This window comes from Gigantopelta aegis, chromosome 4 (assembly GCF_016097555.1).
Source record: "Gigantopelta aegis isolate Gae_Host chromosome 4, Gae_host_genome, whole genome shotgun sequence".
Classification (NCBI taxonomy): Eukaryota; Metazoa; Mollusca; class Gastropoda; order Neomphalida; family Peltospiridae; genus Gigantopelta; species Gigantopelta aegis.
The window spans coordinates 66685036-66702676 of record NC_054702.1 but is presented as its reverse complement, the minus strand read 5'-3'; the positions used below and the strand labels follow the sequence as shown (position 1 = coordinate 66702676).

General features: G+C 37.2%; 2 protein-coding genes across 2 annotated transcripts in view; one reads left to right on the top strand and one right to left on the bottom strand.

The window, feature by feature from the left end:
* LOC121370966 overlaps window positions 1-11076 on the bottom strand; it is a 76160-nt gene extending 65084 nt beyond the window's left edge. The window contains exon 1 of the mRNA XM_041496525.1: window positions 10297-11076. The gene's annotated coding sequence lies outside the window, so the exon portion shown is untranslated. The remainder of the gene's footprint in view (window positions 1-10296) is intronic.
* Window positions 1-17641, top strand: part of LOC121370965 (activating signal cointegrator 1 complex subunit 3-like) — a 179091-nt gene that overhangs the window by 136529 nt on the left and 24921 nt on the right. The window lies entirely within an intron of this gene.

The following is a 17641-nucleotide window of genomic DNA, read 5'->3' as shown; positions in this document are numbered from 1 at the left end:
GTGTCACGCTCGTAGCCCCGAGTTGGGCAGCTCAAGCCTGGTTTCCTCCGCTCCTGTCACTTTTAGTGCAGGAGCCGGTGTGGTTGCCGTTGATACCCGATCTGCTCAGTCAGAGACTGCGTCGGACAGAGTGGCATCCGAAGCCGGAGGTTTTCTGACTTCACGCATGGTGATTGTCGGGGTTTCCGTCCGAAACCGAGGCTTTTCTAAACGGGTTGCTGAGCTCGTCTCCTCGTCGAAGCGCCAGTCTACGGAGAGGGTCTACCAGTGTCACTGGCGCGCTTGGGTTCGTTGGGCGACTGAGAGGGACGTGGATCCCTTGTCGCCTACTGTTAATGATTTAGCTGAGTACTTTCTGGCTCTTGTCCAAGAAAGACAGCTGAAGGTTCAAACAGTGAGAAGTCACCAGTCGTCCATTTTCACTACTCTGAGGCAGTGTGGACGTCAAAATTTCTCAACGAATCTCGTGTTGCATGACTTGCTTAAGTCGTTGCAAAACACGGTTGAGAAGCCTTCCATTTTGCCTAAATGGAATGTTTTTCTGGTTCTGCATGCACTCAAAGGCAAGCCCCACGAGCCTTTGAAATTCGCCAGTCTTCGTCATTTGATGTGGAAAACTTTGTTTCTGGTCTCACTAGCGGCTTGCCATCGTATTAGTGAGATTCATGCTTTTTTGCATGATTTGGTGGATTACAATACGGACGGGTCAGTTACATTACGTACTGATCCTGTTTTCATGGCTAAGAACCAGGTGCCAGGGGAAGAGTTTCCTCCGGCCATTATTCAGTGTTTATCTCGTACGCTTTCTGCGGATAATTCTGATAGACTTCTTTATCTGGTGTGGGCTTTGAAATTCTATTTGGAGCGTACTAGAAATCTCCGGCAAAACACTAAGAGACTGTTTATCTCTTTCACACGCCAACCAGGAGACATTACGAAGAATGCTTTGTCGAGATGGATTGCTGCAACCATCAAACTGGCATATGAGAAGGCGGGTGATCATGTTCTGCGGAATTTCTCCGTTCGACCTCATGAGATTCGGGCGATTTCTGCTTCCCTTAATTTCCATGATTCTTTGGACATTTTCAAGGTCATGAGTGCGGGATTTTGGAAAGGTCGACACACGTTTGACCGGTTTTATTTCCGTGATATGGCTGTTGGTCTGGACGGAACTCGGCGGATTCAGTCAGTCATTGCAGGGCAGCAACTCATTTCGGTGCGCAGGGCCACGAGTAGGGGGCGACCCTTATTTCGTCCGGTCGCTAGCGGCAGTCTTTCTGGGAGATAGTTCTCCACCTCCTGTTTGGAGAGTGGGGGGTGGATGGTTGACTATCTGGGGCAGTCGAGTGTCGTTTACCATTACTTGGTGTGCGGGTTTCCTCACCTTGTTAACTTGGTTTACTTTTAATTGGGGTTGTAGTTCTTCAATTTAAAAGTCACTTTGACATTTTATACCTCGTATGATGTGGGTTGCTTTTTCACTGTATCATTACTTGAGACGAACACTACTGGTTGAATGGGTAAGTCCTCCTTGTTTTCTTACCTCCTCCCTTTAATGTTAAATTCTCGTGCTTTAATGGTGTTATATCACATCTGTTATAGCATTGTTGTTGTGCTAGTACGGTAAGTTGAATAAGACTATTAGAAAATTTGTTTCTAATTTTCATTATTATTCATACTTATCTAGTACTAGCACAACAACAACCGTTACCTCCCACCCGCCTCCGGACTTTGAATCGATAACGAGGATATACGGTCTACCCATGCGCAGGTGTAGGTTATACATTCGGCAAGGGGAGATAATTCTGCAGTGGAGGTTATAACTCAGGGTCGTATAGCATTGTTGTTGTGCTAGTACTAGGTAAGTATGAATAATAATGAAAATTAGAAACAAATTTTCTAAATAACATCTGAGGTATATTTTGCTTGATTATCACTTTTCAGGACAAACAGATACATATGTAAGTTCTTATTTCAGTTGGAGTGTAATCATTTTTAACAGACACGGAAAGATATATTTGGAAAACCAAATTTACATATAGTTATTATCTGTGATATTCATATACTCAAAATTTTAATATACTTGTGATATTTATGCTTTGAATAGCTCTTTAAACTGTGTTTTTAATTTTATATTGAGTTGATCATCAATTCATGCATTTTTTACTATTGTTTGACACCCAATAATCGATGTATTTTTGCGCTGGGGTGTCGTTAAACATTCATTCATTCATTCATTCATTCATTCATTCATTCATTCATTCATTCATTCATTCATTATTTCAAATGTACATCCTGTCATATGCAGTGACAATTAAAATGTTTATAAAATAGATCTTGCTTATATTTGTTTGGAGTATAGCAGGTTTTTTTTTCTCATTTTCTAGGCCAAATATAAAAGTAATCATGTAAAGACCCCAAATAGCCATAGTTTACAATGTGCTGAGGTGTAAAAAAAACAATTATACAGTGTGCAATCGATCATCCTCAACTAACCCTATTCATTTATTTCATATTTAGCCAGTGCTTAATTCACAGTGGGGTACATTGTCCAAGCCATTTTAATTTTATTTATCTTTATTTCTTATTGGCAGTATGTTAAAAATTATTATTTGTTACTAATTAATACCAGAATTTCCAAAGCCGCATAAAAATTATGTAAATTTCATAAAATTATGATAAGTGATGTCCACGAAAAAACTGATTTCACAGTTAATGTACATTTTGAGTTACATGTTTGAATTACAGTTATCATTACTCTTATATTGTTATTTATATTGGGAAGTGGTTGGAATTTCAACATCAATCATCGGGTACAATTGGTTTGCACCAACTGGCCAGCTTTCAATTACATAATCGGTTACAAAGTAAAAAAAAAGGATTTGAATTAAAAGGACCATGAAACTATTTTCGCGTTCATCAGGATAGACCCTAAAATATCAACACAACTATTTAATATACTTTTTCTTTATAATGGACACATGAAAAGAAACCCCAACCTCAACATATAATTTACATATATTCCATCATCTAAACCAGTGTTCGACAAATGTGTGAGAAAGTCACTATCCCTCACAGAGGCTTTGGCTAGTGCTCTATGTATATACTACTCAAAAGAATTTAAGGGTCAGACGATATTTTCGACATTATTTTCTGAATGTCAATTATATTAGCTAGACCATAATGTCACGCATGGTATTGTTCCATTTTGACGAAAGTGGGTCTAAGCAACCCATAAATGAATTAAAATCCACTGTCGACTAGTTCTAATGGCGAAAACATGCTTACATTTGCACATAAATTAAGGCGAAAGCGAAAGGTCTGCTAAGTGCCCATAACTTGCTTTTTCACAAAGCGCTTCATTTGCACGCTTTGCACGTGTATTCCATGTTCCCAATGCTGAATTTCCGTATAATTGGAGCTTGCGTTCGTGTACGGTGCACACTCCAAATTCGACAATGGTACGACTTCAACTGACTATCGAAGATCGAGGAAGGGCTATTGCTTGGCTTCAGGATGGCAATATGCAAAGAAATGTTGCTCTGAGACTTGGTGTCAGTCAGAGTGTCGTTGGCCGACTGTGGCAACGGTACCAAGCAACGAATTCTGCTCGAAATCGTCCACGTTCGGGAAGACCCCGAAGCACTACAAATAGAGAGGACCGCTACATCACCAATATGGCTCTACGTCAACGCACAACCACTGCACTGCGATTACGTGACAATCTGCGGACTGCGACTGGAACTCGAGTGTCTGATCAAACCATACACAATAGTCTGAGAGCCAATAATCTACGCTACCGTCGCCAGGCTGTTCGACCACCACTCCTACCACGTCACAGAACGGCCAGACGTCACTGGTGCATGCTTCATCTGCGGTGGCAACGTGTTCAGTGGGGTCGAGTGATGTTCACTGATGAGTCCAGGTTTAGTCTCCAGTTCAACGATGGTCGGGTTCGTGTCTACAGACGTCCTGGGGAGCGCTTCGCTGATGTTAACATTAGACAACGTCACTGGTTCGATGGTGGCAGCGTCATGGTGTGGGGCGGCATCTCTGTCCACCACAGGACCCTCCTCTATGTGCTGGATGGCAATCTGAATGGAATCCGCTATCTGAATGAGATTATCTGGCCGTTGGTTCTCCCAGGCCTTCAGCAGATTGGCGGCGGGGCAGTTCTGCAGGATGACAATGCCAGACCCCACTGCGCCAGGGTGGTAACGGACTTTCTCAGACAACAAGGTATCGCCAGGATGGATTGGCCAGCATATTCGCCTGACTTGGCCCCAATAGAGAATGCCTGGGATGAATTAGGCAGGAGAGTTCGGGATAACCATGCCCCTCTGGCCAACCTTCATGATCTGGGTCAACTTCTTATGGCAGAGTGGCAGGCCATTCCCCAAGAGTTCTTCAGACGTCTAATCAACAGCATGAGGCAACGATGTGTCGAGTGTATTCGCGCCAGGGGTGGATTCACACACTATTAAACGAATGTTTTAATGTGTAAAATCCATGTTTGACAACCTTCAACTTTGACAGCATGTCATGTGACTTTCTTGTATACAGTGACGTTTATTTGTGTTTATTTGTAAATATGGAACAATAAATAAAAAATTGGTGTAGTTTACATCATCAATCTAATACACTCTGAAACTTATTTGGTTATAAATTTTTGACCCTTAAATTCTTTTGAGTAGTATATTATAGTAATACAGTTCACAGTTTCCACTAGCCCAGACCATAAATTCACAAGCCAGGACCCAGGGATAGTGGATTTGTTGAACCCTGTAAACTGGAGGCACAATTACAGCTAAATAACATTAATTTTCCCACAGATTCGATTATGGATTTTTATAATTGATCATCACGTCGATAGAGCTAAACCGACCAATTTGTTTTATTATAATCGATCAATACCCAATACACTGACAGGCTTTCTGCCAGAAAACGATTTTAGGGTTTATAGTAAAAAGAAAACAGATCATAAGTGCCCCCATTAGGTAGTAATGGGTTTTAAATCATTCTTTGACAAATTTTAAAACAGCATTTCTCTTATTATAATCTTTGTAAAAATTAATAAAATATACACAGTTGAATCCTGTTGGCTCGAACCCCCTTGGTGCTCGAGAAAGTCTTCGACCCATCAGATAGTTTGACCTAACCATTTGGTCAACAGTGTGTAAGTGTAACTGGGACTTTTGTTTTTGTTTGAGCGTTGCGGTGTATTCCACCCTTCCGAGTTCGACCCAACGAGATTCTACTGTATATTAATTTCCTAAATTTCAGCCTGGCAGAAACCCTGACTGATGGTCTTCTTTCACTTGATGTGTTACATGTATGTAGGAATGAATGAATGAATGAATGTTTAACGACACCCCAGCACGAAAAATACATCGGCTATTGGGTGTCAAACTATGGTAATGCAAATAAATAAAGTGATGATCAACATCAATATAAAAATTCAAGGTTTAAACAAAAACAGTGTAAAGAACTGTGCCAAAAATACAAATAAAAATATCACAGAACTCCAAGGACACCGAATTTTACTCTAAACTTCAATTTGTGCTGTATTGGCCATTCTCAAAGAGAATGTTACACCCCTGCACCACGGTGAGGTTACAGCACGCGCAGGGGATGTATGTAGGAAGTCTCCTCTTCATTGTACCTGTTATTCCACTCTCACTTGCAATTGTGATATGTGTTTTCACTGGAAATATTTTCACAGCTGTTTGATGTGTTAAATTGGATAGAAAGCTGAAAATGATGTGAAGATGTCGGTAAACATTGCTGATCATTTGCAATATGTAGATTAACTCCTGCTTGGTTACAAAGTGAATTTATTTTCTTTCTTTGTATTTTCCTTCTTTTTGTTTTGACATTCTGAATTACATAGATCTATCAGTATATATAAACATATATTTGTAATTTTCAACCTTTGGATATCTTGGCTTGTGGTCTGAATACACTGAATCTCTGTTTACACTGAATATTCTCTGAAGTTCTGAATAATATATACATATGATACCTCTCAAAACCAGACATTTTTCACGGCCCCTTTTAAATATCTGTACAGAAGATAACCTCTCTAAACTGGATACCTCTTAAAACCAGACTTTTTACCTGGTCCAGAGGGTGTCCGGTTTAGAGGAGTTTCAATGTACATGTATTCATTTATGTTTACGAGGAAGCTCATTTAAAAATGACATGTTTGATACTATATTTCTTGTTTTCGTTTTCTCTAACAAGCCCCTCCTGTTTTATTTAACTAAGATAAAATTACTGTGGCTACAGGTTTTCAAATGGCTGAAACTCAGGTTTTGGCATACATGTATATCTACTGCAGTTAACGTAACAAAAAAGCCAGAACCATCACGATAATTGAAAGGAACTTTAATTGGCAATAGAATAATGTTAGAGCTTCGTTCTTCTTGATAACATATCAAATTTTTTTAAATTTTTTAAATTGGAACCTGATACAATTGTGTACTCAATGAACAAATGAGAAGAAAAAAAGAAAAAGAAAAGAAAAGAAAAAAAGCTATTGCTAAGAAGCAGCAAGAGAAAACAGCTGCAAGTTGTATGACCTGATGGCAAGATTACCTGTACAAGGTCTTTTATATTAGGAGAGCTGGGGTGAAGGTGCTCACTGCGGGGAAGAGAAGGAGATATTTTACCTACCTACCCCTCCTCCCCCCTCCGGTTTGGGTCTGCGCCAATTGCAGCTCCATTAGCTCTGTACTTCTACTCCCTCTGATCTCTCTCTCATTATGTGATGCATCTGTTGGCTCTAGGTTTTTCTCATGTCAGATAGATTTGGTTCACAGCAAACCTTCATTCTAGCTGTGAATGTTTGTAATTTTATATCTGTGTGTATGTACATGCAGATGCATATTTAGAATCCAGTGAACTTATACCAGTATCTACCCGTGCCTATCAATTATTATTGCTTTATAAAATTCTGTTAATTTATTATTTTTTTTAATTGCAACCTTCAAAGAACTATAGATTCATTATTATAAGATATAGATTATTGCATTTTGTTATCTGTTAAAGTAATTTTATATAATATGCATTTTAAAGATAAAATGTTGACAATGTGGTTCTAATATACTTTTAAATTAAATAATAGTTTTTTCGTTTTTTACAAAACTACACTGGAGGAGGGGGGTTGCTGTTTGAAAGGAGAGAAATATCAAATAATATTAATTAAGGGCAAACAGATCATAATTTGATAATTACATAAATGCAAACATATTAGTTATACTGTGGGTTTGGAGAGTTTGCTCAAGTTTTTGTTGGTTGAACTTTCATATCCTCCTTGTCCCACCTCCGACCCCAAAAGCCCCAACAAAACAAAACAAAAACTCATCCCCAACAACAACAAACACAGAAGCCACCCAATAGCCCGATGTATTTTCGTGCTGGGGTGTCGTTAGACATCTTTTCTATCAAACACAGAAGCAACAAGGCAGTAACAACATCAACAAGTATACTGAATCATTTTTATGTGCAGTCACACATTTTACCCTTGTGCTGTGAACTGATGTTCACTGGATGGTAATTATTGTGCATATATATACCAGTATTCATATCTTGCCAAATGATTATGCTTTTCAAATACAGCTTTTGCATCCACTTGTGTTTTAAGTTTATTATTCCGAAAAAACACGATAATTATACTTTGTTTTGATCATCAGTATATAAGGTATTGATCATACCTGGGATTTACTAGATACTCAGTCTTGTTTAGACTATTTTTCCTCTCAGATGGTTTAACTATTTGTTGCCTATATTTATATCTACAGTGTCAATGCTGCATATTGATCTGTAATAAACTGGATTTTAGTTTGCCATGCTAACAGTAACAGAAGGCTGGTGTAATCATTCTCTTTACTGAATATTGTATATTGCTCTGTTGGCTACTGTACAATATTGTATGCCAGTCTTTTAAATGGGATATGATACACAAATGTAGATATTTATATGAATTTGTCAATGGTCAAGTGTTAGCATGCACATTCAGAGCAAGCTGTTGTAGTGCATGCCTGTCTTGGGCACAGGTTCTGACCACTGCCAGCTCCTTCGTCCAAGACAGGAAAGCTATGAATCGGCAAAATAGTTGTTTATAATATCAGTCTTGGCTTCATTTATATCTGTTAATTTGACTTCACATTTACATGTATCTTACCGGTACTTTGTCACGTAGTCAGTGGTCGAGATTAAAAATTTTGGGCAGTATATCCCAGTTGGATACTTAACATTTCCAAATCTGGTATACCACTTGAGAATTTAGTATCCCACTTAAATGAAATTCATAAATAACATCATAACAAATTTGGACGACATTCGTTCCCAGTCTATTGCTTCGCCGCAATCGAGATCACGGAATTTGTGATATTCGCAATGAAACAAATTGGCAAAAAGATTTGCTGCATCAATATTTTTAGTAATATTGACATAAATTAATATTTAGCAGTAATCTATAAGTGTTTCTGACATTACTAATGATAAACCTACCTGTATCAATTTTCTGCAGATGTGGAATCAATACCTCAAATAAAATTTGAAGGGAGAAAACATTCAACAAAAACAATAGCGACTTAGCGGTTCCCAGTCTATTGCTACACCGCTATTGCTCCAGTGTACCATTAGACTGGGTATAAGTTGGGGTGGGGATATTGTTATGGCATAGTATTAAACTGGGTACGAGCTCGAAAATACTTTATCTTAACTTACCAGTAAATGACGACTTCCATTGTTTTAGTGAAAACTAAAAACGCAGGATTAAAAAAACAGCAACAACATTATATGGTATCCCGGTGGGATACTGGGTTCTTGAAGTCTGGTATCCAAAATTAAATTCTGGTATCCCTGGGATATCGGGATACCGTTAATCTCGAACACTGGTAGTGTATTCACATTGTTTGTTTGAAGCAGATGTAAAACCATGTTTACAGGTGCATGTACATGACCACTGCCTTTACATGTGTTTGTCTGTTAGAAAGATTGTCCATCTCTGTTTATTTGGCATTTTCTTTTCTGTTTTGTATAAAATTTATTTAATTTCTTCATGACTGGAATATAAGAGTGTGTGGTATATGTTGTTCTGTCTGTGGAAAACATTATCACAAAATGGAATATTCTTGATAATTAAAAGCAGTCTATGTGGTATACATGTACATGTATGCAATATACAGTGAAACCTCTCAAAACCAGACACCCTGTCAACCGGAATTCCCTCAAAACCAGACATTTTTCACGGTCCTTTTAAAAAAAATCAGTAAACATAGTAACCTCTCTAAACCGGATACCTCTTAACACCGGACATTTTACGTGGTCCAAGGGTGTCCGGTTTAGAGGGGTTTCACTGTATATGTTCTGTTTTCATCCAGTAATATGTCTTTTACAGCTTTTAGACCGGCCTCGGTGGCGTCGTGGTTAGGCCATTGATCTACAGGCTGGTAGGTACTGGGTTCGGATCCCAGTCGAGGCATGGGATTTTTAATCCAGATACCGACTCCAAACCCTGAGTGAGTGCTCCGCAAGGTTCAATGGGTAGGTGTAAACCACTTGCACCGACCAGTGATCCATAACTGGTTCAACAAAGGCCATGGTTTGTGCTATCCTGCCTGTGGGAAGTGCAAATAAAAGATCCCTTGCTGCCTGTCGTAAAAGAGTAGCCTATGCGGTGACAGCGGGTTTCCTCTAAAAAACAGTGTCAGAATGACCATATGTTTGACGTCCAATAGCCGATGATAAAATAAAAAATCTATGTGCTCTAGTGGCGTCGTTAAATAAAGCAAACAAACTTTACTTTTTGCAGCTTTTAGAGTTTATCCTTATCTAAGAAGAATGAGCATATCCTGCATGGTATGCTATTATATTATGGTATGTTGCATACATTGAGAAATATATCCTTATAAGGAGCAGTTCATAATAAATGTTGCAAGTTATAGTCTGTCCGATCATTCTATTAAAATGTTTTTTGTAAATAATTTCAGTTTGGTTTGACGTAAAATGAAAAGTAAAAGTGTTTTGGAAATAACAAAGAAATACAATTTATGTGTGCAATTTACAAATCAGTCGGTTTGGAAATAAATAACTTGTAGTAAATTACATAGTATGAAAAAAATGTGATCCCTGTGGGATGGACTATAATTTTATCTTTCAATGTACAAAAATCATGTACATGTAGATAGGGCATAATTTGCGACCATCATATCCACTTGTCACTCTCATATACACATTGCATATTTAATAAATGCTTCACAAATAAAGCTTAATTGACTAAAACCTTACCTTATATTTATGTTGATAAATCACATGACTGAGCAATAATTACAACTCCAGTGTCACATTCACTGAGATGGCTGATGACATCTACCTTGTCCTGTCACTGTTAATTACAACTCCAGTGTCGCATTCACTGAGATGGCTGATGACATCTACCTTGTACTGTCACTGTTAATTACAACTCCAGTGTCACATTCACTGAGATGGCTGATGACATCTACCTTGTCCTGTCACTGTTAATTACAACTCCAGTGTCACATTCACTGAGATGGCTGATGATATCTACCTTGTACTGTCACTGTTAATTACAACTCCAGTGTCACATTCACTGAGATGGCTGATGACATCTACCTTGTCCTGTCACTGTTAATTACAACTCCAGTGTCACATTCACTGAGATGGCTGATGACATCTACCTTGTCCTGTCACTGTTAATTACAACTCCAGTGTCACATTCATTGACATGACATGCATCTTAATTGTTCTGTCACTGCCACAGTGATCGTCATTGTACACTGTACCGACGTCATGTCAATTTTTTGTGTGTCGCAACTCGCCACTATATAACTTGGGAGTCAACAGCTTGTGTGTCTCGACTGGGAGAAAAATCAATCAACGGTCACCTTCAGATATTATTATCTTACAGACTTGGCTATCCACACAGGAAGAGACAGTCCTGCTGGTGGTACAGAATCCTGTTGGTAACAGTGTCAGTGAATCATCTCCAGTGGTTGACATGGTTTTGTTGTTGCTCGTTGCCACAAGTTGAAGCCATGGTGTCTGTATCTGATCGTGAACTCATCTTGTTTTTTGTTTTTTTTCTCCCACACAACACGCAAATCAATACATCCCAACATTGAGTTTATCGGAAGTCTAACGTAATCAGCGGGTTACACGATGTGGTTGTGTGGTTACAACACTCGTCTCTCTGACTTCATGCATGTTTGTATGGGATGTTTCTGGGGTTTATTGATTCGTGTCAGTATATATGGACTTTGTATTATTTTCTGTTCCAACTGTTGGTATATCAAAGGCTATTGTATTATTTTCTGTTCCAACTGTTGGTATATCAAAGGCTATTGTATTATTTTCTGTTCCAACTGTTGGTATATCAAAGGCTATTGTATGTCAAGGAACAGTATCTTAAAATTTTAGCTACTCAGAAGATGGTCCATATGATTTTTACTTAGGTATGTGAATTATATTTGTGTAATTCATAAGTACCTGGGCGGGACATAGCCCAGTGGTAAAGCGTTAGCTTAATGCACGGTCAGTTTAGGATCAATCCTCATCGGTGACCCCATTGAGCTATTTCTGGTTCCAGCCAGTGCTCCACAACTGGTGTAACAAATTCCGTGGTATGTACTATCCTGTCTGGGATGGTGCATATAAAAGATCCCTTGCTGCTAATCGAAAAGAGTAACTCATGAAGTGGCGACAGCGGGTTTCCTCTATATATCTGTGTGTTCCTTAACCATATGTCTGACACCATATAACTGTAAATAAAATGTGTTGAGTACATCATTAAATAAAACATTTCCTTCCTTCCTTCATAAGCACCTAAGCCTAACACACTTGAACAGTGATTCTGCATGACATTAATATTCCAAGTGCTTTTCAAATTAAATGAGTTTTGTGATGCATTATGCATCAAGTATCCACAAATCTGTCCAGAGACCAATGTTTTCACAAAACATCGTAAATCTAATTTTACATGTAAATGTAAATCTATGACTAAGCCACAATTCGTTTTATTACTAACACTGAAATATTTTATTATTTCAAAATATAATAGCTGTACTAGCTATTATATTTTGAAATAATATAATATTTCATTTTCTTTAGTTCTTACAAATTAATGCTCCATCTTCTGTAATGATGTAATTTTCTGTGTGAAATAGATATAAACATATAAACGTATGACACATATAACTGTAGTTTACAAGAGTAAACTTACAATGTTTTGTGAAATGGACTGCAGACCTGTTTGTAACTTTAATTTTTAATTTTAGAATGTAAAAGTTCATCACAAAGCCGTTTGGCGGTTCACATTATTTTAAAGTTGCTAATCAGGGCTAGCTCTGAGTGAGCAAAACAATTTGCCAAATTGTTTATTAAACTTCAAAAATTGCAGAAATTGTCAGTTTATTTTTTTTAAAACTGTCAATTATTACATGAAATTATTTCGCCTAATTAAAATAAAATTTGCCAACTGCTTTCAAACTTCGCAATTGTCGAATTTGGCGAGTGCCAGAGCTAGCCCAGTTAATGGACAAGCCAACAGAACGATGGTTCACGTGAAATATTGTGTACCCGTATATCAGGCCTCTATGTTAACTTTTCCACCTAGGAGCCAAATTGTGTCTACTTGTATTTTTATATAGATAATATATGTTTTAGTCGCCAAATCAGACGCAATGTAGAGAACTGTTTACTCCTTTCTATCTGACCGAAAGTCCATATTTAAAAAAAACCCAGTTAATAAAATGTGTAAGCTGGCAATGACTTTATTCTATAACACTCTAGATCAAGTACAAGTATGCTACATTATAAAAAATAGGAAAAAAGTATGCATGACAAACACTGTACTGACAGAAAGCTGATAATGTAACATTAATCAGTATATATCAAAGGCCATGGTATGTGCTGTACTGTCTGTGGGAATATGCATTTAAAAGATCTCTTGCTGCTACTGGAAAAATAAAGTATTTCCTCTGAAGACTATACATCAGAACTACTAAATGTTTGTCATCCAATGTCTGATGATTGATTGATTGGTGTTCTTTAGTAGTGGTGTTAAATAAAACAATCAAACTGATAACATAACAACTGGTATAATATTTTCATATTTTATTTGAAATTACAGGATATGAAGTCAAACTATGTTTCAAACTAATTCTCCTTATGTCTTACATTATACATTGTATCTGCACATTAAAACAAAATCACTTCTTCATCAGGTAATCCATCTTCTAAAAAAACTTAGAATAAAATGACCGATTTGAAGTGTATCCCAAGTCTGCTTACAAGTGTCAATCTTCAATAACTAACTTAGGGCTCGAACTTAAGAATTTGTCACCCATGGCATTAAAAAACAAATTCCATGAGTGAAATGGCCCACCGCCGGCAAAAATTGAGCCTGCCGCTGTCAATTTTTTTTAAAGATGACTTTTACAGGAAATAAATATGACTTAAAAATTATTTTGTTGCATGTAGACATATTTCAAGTGTACAAATGTTAAATACTGGCAGATAATGTACACAAGATATATTAATTTTGCTGCTGTCGAGGAGTTTTACCGACAGGCCGTAATTTTTATTCAGCAGTACAAAAGTGCCATTGGTGATGCTCCCGACCCACAGCAATTTATATCCCAATGACAGCGATTGCCGTCGGTGCCTTCGTTAAGTTGGAGCCATGTAACAACATGGTAACTATGTCACAATAAGTCTAGCTATTTAAAAAAAATCTGAATGTAACAAAAAACAAATATAAATATATCACAGTTTATGAAGTACATAGTTAGTCTTCACATTAATTTTAACAGTAACACACTTTAACAAATATCAATCAATCAGTTTTAATTATTTTTCAAAATAATTCCCAAACATTATTGAAAATCAGTTTTTAATTTTAAATACAACATTAAGGTAAATTGGGGGTGGGGGTGATGGGATGCCGGGAGTTAGAGCATTCTTTGGGGCTATATGCGTAGGCGGTTCGGCCTTAGGTTTTGTGTAGGGCCGGCCTCCCCTCCCTCCCGACCCTCACCTTGTCACACCAATGTTTAAAATATGACTGGCAGCCCCTTTCCTCTTAACCTCCCATGGGCTTAATGAATATTGTTTAAGAATTATTATTAATATTAGACCAGCCCATCTAAATTTGCGCCGAAAATATATTATATTAATAATTTATATAGGATAGGAATCTTAATATGTTTCTTTAAGGGCACAGCCAAACTTTTTTAACCCCAATTTCCCCCTTTTTATACTTTTGGCGTTAATTTTCAAAATTTCCCCTATTTGTTAGGTTATCCGTGTCCCGAGTCAGACTCCCGATCCTATCGGAGGCCGGACTCGGGATAGGCGTGTTCGAAACCCTAGTGGTATATGGACACGTTAAACAAGTTACTAAGCTAAGTTAAGGTAAATTTTGCAGAAGACACTGTTTTAATCAAGTGAGGGCTCAGTCTATGTAGTGAATGTTTAACACTCAACTTGTAATATACTGATTGTAACAAGTGCAAGCATACATGTATGTAAGTGGAAACAATAGCAGTAACAAGCTTAATTGTAGTTATTCTTGTAGTATTTCTCCACACCATGGACCCATTTAAAGCTATTTGAAGGAATTACAGATTCCATAATTTACATAATTAAACATCTGTCTCCGAAGTAAAAGTCATTCATTTGTACTGGTTTTCTTGCATGAGCAAAGTCACACATGCTGGTATTGCATAACTTACAGCTTTAATACATTTAAAACAACCAACTTTGAACTAAAAATGAGTCTTCCAGTGCTAACGAGGGTTTTTTTCAGTTAACAATACCATTATAGCACTGATTATACATTTATCAGCTTCTGGAAGTCAAAACATTTGACCGTTTTGACACACAGTCTTCAGAGAAAACATTTTTCCATTGGAACCAAAGGATCTTTTATATGCACCTTCCCACCCATAGGACAGCATGGCACATACCATGGCTAATGGTAAACCATTCATTGGGCCCAGTGGTTCTACCAAGATGGTTTGATCCTATGATCCAAGCAACTCCGGCAAATGTTCTACCTATTGAGCTAAATCCAACCCCTTCAGTGTTCACAATTAATAATACAATTAATAATACAATTAATAATTTAATAATACAATTAATAATACAATTAACAAAGCCTTAACCCGTTTATAACCAAATTGACAAACATCAAGCTGAGAAACCTTTTAGCTAATTTACAATAATAAGATTTCCTTAACATTTGTTACAATTTATTGTCATCCCATTGGTCCAGCTGATGGTTCATTTTTCATCTTATTGAGTGTTTTTGTTTAGAAACAAAACAAGCATTCAAAATAAAATATGAACTTTTAGTGTTGTTATCAGTAAGTATGTTTCAAAGTTAAGTGAAAGGATATTTCTTTTACATTCATCTAAGTATGAACCAAAAAAAATCATCCTCAAACTTATGTGTGAACAGCTTTTTGTGGATGATTTGTTTTATTCATACCCTGATGAATGTAAAAGAAATAACCGACAATCATTAAATGAAATTACAAAACTTTTCAACAGTTTACACATTTGAAAGCTTCCATCTCTGTCATAGTTCAAAACACAAAACCAACAATTTAAAAAATAATAATGATTGTTGTCAGTTATTTAATCTCAGGTAAATCAAAATAGCAAATCATGCAACTTTAATCAAAGCTCCATACAAGGTGACATTTTTAGTATATATACACACATGTATTTGTGATATTTAGAGTCCATATGGAGTAAAGGTAGTTAATAATAATAATCATACAGTGGAATGTGCCAAACCCAGGCCACCTTAGGATTCTAATATTTATCCTTTGATATAAACAAGATCCACTTTTCATAGGGAAGGTATTTTGAGGATTAGTGTACTAGGATACAAAATGTAATAAAGTATGAGTTGTCTCCCTTGCCATGTATGCCATTTAGTATTATTGCATCGGTGGTGTCGTGGTTAAGCCTTCGGACTTAAGGCTGATAGGTACAGGGTTCACAGTACAGTTTTAACGACTCAGTGGGTAGGTGTAAGACCACTACACCCTCTTCTCTCTCACTAACCGCTAACAACTAACCCAGTATCCCGGACAGACAGCCCAGATAGCTGAAGTGTGTGCCCAGGACAGTGTGCTTGAACCTTAATTGGATATAAGCACGAAAATAAGTTGAAAGGAAAGGATATATCCATATAAATTATTTTTATTTTTTATTGCTGTAATAAAACCGTATTAAAATGTTTACTAAGTAACTAATTAGTTAGATTATAGTGTTATATATTTACTTCTGATTATTTTTAAAGACTGTTTTCTTTTTAAATTTTATTTTATTATTATTTTAACCTGATTATTACACTGGACCTAAAACAGTATACATAACAGGAACCAGTCTTAGGACTTTAAAATGTGGCCTGTTTTGACAGTATTCTAGTTTTATCCATGGTCCTGTTTTGGCAGGTCCCACTGCAATGTGACATGCACGTACACACAATACATTTCAAAATAATATTTAGAAAGATTAAAGCAAGCCATTGTTTTTAAATTGATGATCTCAGTCTGAGTGATAGCGTTTAGATCATAATCAACAGTGTAATCAAACGGCTTCTGTGAATATACTTTCTGTTCACCTTATGGACAGCAAGCCATTGTTTTTAAATTGATGATCTCCGTCTGAGTGATAGCGTTTAGATCATAATCAACAGTGTAATCAAACGGCTTCTGTGAATATACTTTCTGTTCACCTTATGGACAGCTAGGTTCTAAGCTTCAGGGTATATGGCATCACATTTTGGTCATAGAGTGACGGTCGCTTTCATTCTGTTGATCCAAACCTGTTTTGTTGGTGTATGGATTTGTTTTATTATTCTGTCCTTGTTTCCCATTCAATGCCAAGCTTTCGAAAGCATCATCAGGCAGAGTATAAATGTCATTATCCACCATGTGATCCAAATTGTGTTGCCCATCAGTAAATGGTATGTCTTTGTTTGCTTCAAGCATTTCTCTGCTGTTCTTTAACGCTGGGCTTTGGTCACTGGGTGTTACGTTCATTTCATCATGTTTGATTTGGGATTCGTTGTTCGATGTTGTTAACGCCTTTAAATCGTCATCGACTTCTTCATACAGATGCTCACCTTCATTCTCAAAATCTGCATCAGAGGTTTTCAATATTGTGTCTTCACTCACTGATCGTATTGGCGTATCAGGTTTAACTCTGGTATTCTGGAGTAGATCTACATCAAAAGACCTTGCCTGCTGTAATCTAACTGGTTTAGGGGTCTTTTCTTCAGCATCCAGCCATGGACACAAGCTTTCCTCATCACTGGGTGTGACAGTCTGTGGTTTCAGGAAAATTACCTTAACCGATTCTTTCCGTGTCAATGAAGGACTTTCTTCTCTGGCTCTTGATTTGCTTTCTGGTGGTTTATCGTTTGACTTTCCAGTTGCTGCTTGTAATTCCTTTTTGCATTCCACCTCATCAGTCCCTTCAGAAGAAGTTGAAATGGTGTCATAGTCTGGTTCTTCCTTGTTTGTTGGAACAGGCGGATGTTGGGAATTGAGTGTTGGTGTTTTGGATTCTGTATTCTTCATACCATTTAATGTTTTCA